Source organism: Lethenteron reissneri, chromosome 15 (genome assembly GCF_015708825.2).
Source record: "Lethenteron reissneri isolate LAM-NWPU_2019-01 chromosome 15, ASM1570882v1, whole genome shotgun sequence".
Lineage (NCBI taxonomy): Eukaryota > Metazoa > Chordata > Hyperoartia > Petromyzontiformes > Petromyzontidae > Lethenteron > Lethenteron reissneri.
The window spans coordinates 10,465,472-10,471,220 of NC_083793.1; positions in this window are offsets into that span (position 1 = coordinate 10,465,472).

Consider the following 5,749-nt stretch of genomic DNA (forward strand, 5'->3'; position numbering starts at 1 on the left):
AACCAGGAAAGAGTGCCGTGTATATTGTATAGCTACACATTACGTTGTGATGCTGCTGCGTTGGGCAGCGGTGCACAAGCATCAACAACAACAAAAACTCAACACGTTTGTCAATAATATAAACCTTATAATGAGAATAGAGGATATAATATCACTCTACCTCTCTGGCATCTTTGTGTTCTGTGAAGAAGGACCATTACCCGAAACGTCACATATATTACAAAAAAATGAAGACCACAACATTATTGATGAATGCGTTGAGTTTGTGTTAATACGTACTTTAGTATGCATACACTGATGGGAATCAAATGTAAACATATCGCATGCGACTGAAGAACTGCATCATGGGAAAATCAATGACGCCGTTGCGATGTCGCCAAAGGTTAATTGTTACGTGAATGAGATGTGTGGTGTGCATCTCCGATTAGCACGGTTAGCTACGTATGGTGCGAAAGAAGTTCAACATACATACGAGATATGCCTGTGCGATGTCGCACGCACGGGATTCGGCTTTCGGCGCGCACGGACGACAGCTTACACCAAGGGCGGAAAACACCTTGCAGCCGACAAACTAAATAATTTTATTTTATTTGACGCGAGCAAATGTTGTACCCGTGGCAGACGACAACGAGAAGGGGAGTCCGAGGAAGGATGCAAAGTACGGAAACATAATCAAGAGTGGCAAAGTGACAAGCGCAGAGAAAGGTTTGGAAACAAGAGAGGAAGGATGGACACATCGGGGGCACAAGGGTCAGGGAAGGATGAAGATAGGGACGAAGGGACTGCATCAGGGCCTCGACGCTGCTGCATGGAGTAGGAGGAGGAGGAACAGCGGCTGTTTTCACAGTGGGCAGCGGCAGGGAGGGAGAGGAGAGGAGGATTCAGAGTGGAGGTGGTCACACAAGTCACGTGATGTATGAGAGGCGTGAGCTGATTTAAATGGAGAGACATCGGTTTTATATTAGTCATCATCGTCACTGGCCATGATCAACCCACCGCTGGATGAAGACTTCCCGAAGCGGTCGCTGTTGCTCACGGTTCAACAACGCAAAATTCCATCTCGCACCTTGTGCTTCAGCCAATTTAATCGTTCTATCTCTGCGGCAGATGTCATTGATAGGCGAAATATTCCTTCTTTGGCTGCCATTCCGTCATTAGTCTCGCCCACCGACCATTTACTATCCCTACCTGAGCCCACTTACACAAGATCGCACTGACGTGCGTGTGTTCTCTGATCCATCTCATCATCTTTCTGTCTCTCAATGCAACTCTAAGAACGCACCGACCTATACCGCTCGTTTATGTTCACTTTCCGCTTTCTCTCCAGTTTCTTTGTCAAACTGACCCATATCCAGTATCGTGGCGGGTCTGTGCATACTGATTCCGGCCACTGGGAGACATTGAGAGTTCGAGAGCTTTCTTAAAATGTCCACATTTTCTCAAAACCCCATAGCGCAAGGCACTAAAACCACCAACTATGAGTCAGTCTGAAGAAGGGTCATTTCCAGAAACGTCAAATCGGGACGCTGGCGAGATATTAACTTCATCGCTTGGTATACAGGAGGTCGTGGGTTCGATCCCGACCCTAACACCTGCTGTATATTTGTTTGCATGTCCCCCACGTGGTCGCGTGGATTTTTCTCTGCGTATTTGCCGGCCATACATGTCCACGTGCTAAGCCCACTTCGTCGAACCATCATTTGTGATGACCCAGGTCGCTTCCGAGAAAGAGCTATACACCTCAGTGGGCCTTACCTGCTTGTAAAAAAAAAGAGTTTCAGTGATTATATGGCGTGTTGTGTTTGTGATGTGCTACAATGTAAACAACAACAACAACAACACGGAGCAGACGGCACTGTTTCTCAAGATCGTGCGTGGTGGGTTTCCTCCGGGTTCTCCGGTTTCCTCTCACACTGCTATAATAATGAGTATTATGATGATGATTTACCTATTTACCCAGGAAAGCCACACTGAATCGTTCGGCTTTAAATCTAGATTGAAAACTCATTTCTTTAGAACTACTTCTTGTTGTTTTTGTGTTCAGTTTGTTGTCCTTCTCCCGCACCTCCGATTAGCATGGTTGGCTACGTACGGTGCGAAAGAAGTTCAACGTGCGTGGGACTTTTCTTCAGGAGGGTGCTGTCGCTACATTGGGGTTTTTATGTTAAAATGTTTTCAGCCAATTAATGATGCGTCGTTTTTATCATTATTATACCACGTGGGAGGAGAAAACCCCCCACGCTTCGCGCGAGGAGACAACACTCGATCCCCGTACAGATGGAATAAACTGATGGCGATTAGTCCACTTGCTGTAGTTTTGCCTTCTTCTGCAGAGCCATTGGCATAAACTGAGCCAACCAAGCACTTAGTGGAACGTTTACGAAAAACTCAAGGTGAAGTGAGGTGTTTCACGTGACCATCAACAGTTTAGCAAATCACGTGAACTCGAGTCGTATTGCGAATAAAACACAGACGGCCGTGCAGCTGGGAGTGTGGCTCCGTGATTTGTATCCGAATCGAATCTTATCGATCCCTGTGTTAATGATGAATGTGTTTCTGTTACAGTGCGGAATTAATCGTGAAAGTTCGCTGAATTATTGTAACATTGTGTACGTGTGTATGTGTGTGTGTAGCGGGGAGTGGTAGTGTAGCGGTTAGCGCGCTGCGCTATGAACCTGGCGACCCGGGTTCGATTCCCGCTCACGGCTAACACCAGTGACGATTATCTGAACCGGTCCTGGGCCTCCCCTAGGTCGACTCAGCCTCAAATGAGTACCTGGTGCGGTGTGTAAACATCATCACTAGGGAGACAAAGGTTGCCGAGCGTGGTGTTGGCCACCCCCTCGTGTGCCATGCTGGTCTTCATAGGTGATCACAAACAGCACTTGCCCCTTCAGTCTGTTGAGGCTACACTGGGGATCTTTGTTTTTGTGTACCCAGCTTGTATATAAATGTTAAACACACTATTTGGTAATGCCTGCTGTGGTAGCGGCAGTGCTCAAGCACAATTAACAAACACAACAATTCAGTCAGATCTTGGCCATTCTTCATTGTCCGAAACGTCGCCGGTTATATATATATATATATTTTGTTCTCATATTTAAAGCGGACGAGAGCCAGTTGAGACCACCAGTCTCTGCCGTGAAGGGGGACCCAGGTCATACAAACCCCATACTTTTGTCAATGATTTTAATTCCCCACTCCCTAAATCGCATCCGCACAGACCATGCCATGAGATGCGGATGCCTGATGCACGCGTAGAACGATAAATAATCCACGGTGTGCGACTGTGATAATCCAGATCAGACCGCGCAACGTGTAACGGCGCAATGACCGACCCACAAACAGGAAGGAGACATCACAGCGATGCACTCCGCTGCTCCTGACGCGTGACACTATCAGTGGCACTACCACTGGTACTACCAGTAGCACTAACAGTGGTACTACCAGTGGCACTAGCAGTGGCACTAACAGTAGTACTACCAGTGGCACTAGCAGTGGCACTAACAGTGGCACTACCACTGGTACTACCAGTGGCACTACCACTGGTACTACCAGTGGCACTAACAGTGGCACTACCAGTGGCACTACCACTGGTACTACTAGTGGCACTAACAGTGGCACTACCAGTGGCACTAACAGTGGCACTACCACTGGTACTACTAGTGGCACTAACAGTGACACTACCACTGGTACTACCAGTGGCACTACCACTGGTACTACCAGTGGCACTAACAGTGGCACTACCAGTGGCACTACCACTGGTACTACTAGTGGCACTAACAGTGGCACTACCAGTGGCACTAACAGTGGCACTACCACTGGTACTAGCAGTGGCACTAACCACGTGGAAATGCATATCAGCCAAATGCCCTAAGCGCATGTTTCTAAATGTGGAGGGGAAAACCGGAGGACTCGGAAAAAAATCCACGCGACCTCGGGGAGAGAGAGTACATGCAAAGTCCAGTGCTAACAGCACTTGCCGCTACAGTCTGTTAAGGCTATACGGGGGATCTTTGTCTTTGGATGTGTGTGTGTCCTTTAATTAGTCGTCTATAGCGCTGAGCGCACGGCGCTACGAACCCGGCGAGCCGAACTCGATTCTCGTTCACGGCCAACATCCAGTGACGATAAACTGAACCGATCCCGGGCCTCCCCTATAGGTCGGCTCAGCCTCACATGAGTACCTGGTGCGATGCCTAAACATGGCAAATGGTGAGACAAAGGGGGCCGGGCGTGGTGTTGGCCACCCACCCCCTAGGTGCTCGCTAACAGCACTTGCCCCAACAGTCTGTGATGGCTACACGGGGGATTTTGCCTTTGTTTATTTAGACAAAGTCGAGACCACAAGTCTCGTTTTGAAAGGAGACAAGAACATGGGTCACCAAAACCCCATACATTCGCCCATGTATACACGGTATATGTGTGTGTGTGTGCACAACTGCCCTTTTCTTTCCGTTCAGGGGAAACGTTCTGACTCCGCTGGGGGGGGGGGGGGGCTCGAAGCCACTCTATGGCAACGTGGGGCAGCGTGTGGCATTATTATTGTTGTTGTTGTCACGTATAGAGTACGGCGCGGGGAGGGGTAGTTTGTAAACACGGTATTAGAAAGAGGCCAGCAAAGAATGGCTCACGTTCGTGAGCTCACGTCCACCTGCCTCACCGAAGCCAGCAAAACCTAAGAGCAGAGAGTAACGCTCTATGAGAGAGAGACAGAGAGAGAGACAGACACAGAGAAAGAGAGAGCCCTTTAATCTCTCAGCACCACTGGGCCACGATTTCAAACTAAGGTGGAAAGCGTTCGGAGGGCATTAGCTGTGTCCGTCTGTCTTGTTTGTAGCAGGCGAGGGTGGAGATCACATCATGTATGTATGTATGTTAAATTTCTTTTGCACCGTACGTAGACAACCGTGCTAATCGGAGGTACGGGGGAAGGACAACAAACTAAACTTAGTTCTGAAGAAATTAGTTTTAATGTCTTCCACGAACATGTGGTGTTAGTATGTTGCGTTTCTATCAGCGAATTATCCTATCGAAAATTGGACGCATTCATGGAAACAAGTTTCCCAAAACGTGACGACTCTAGGATTAGGTCCTTGTTGCCCAAGGCGATGATGTCACTCACGCGGTCAACTTAGAATAAAATAAATATGAACCAGCTCGAGCATTGCTGTTGATGCGGACATCGCCGTCGTTATTACAGTCAACAGAAATGAACGAGTAGATGGTTACAATGAGACACATCCGATTGGGGGGGGGGGCTCAACATTGTGTGGGGGTCGAGGGGGCAACATTGGAGGGGGGGGGGTCGACAATTGGGGGTGGGGTGGGCAAAATGTCGCCACACATTTCGTCGTTAAATGCAGTCACAACACTCGGTGTCTAGAAAACAAAACGCCGACGTGAAACGACCACGGCCCCCGAGGCGACGCTACGAGACCGCGCGTCGCGCGAACTAAAACGTGTTCGGGTTCACGATCGTCGTCGACTCATCGGCGAAGCGGAGTGACATTGTTCTCCACCGGCCCGAGCGCGACATTCGAGCCGCGAGAAAGCGAGGACGGTAACGAGTCCGCACGATCACCCCGGCGTCTCATCAGAAGCCCACGTGTGATGTTATAATTAATCCCAGCAGACGTCGCGTTAAAGGGCGATCTGGTGGGGGGGGGGGGGGGGCAGGAGAGTTGGGAGGGGGTCACAATGACCCCGTGGATCGTACCAATTTGTTCCCGTAATTAATTACCTTACC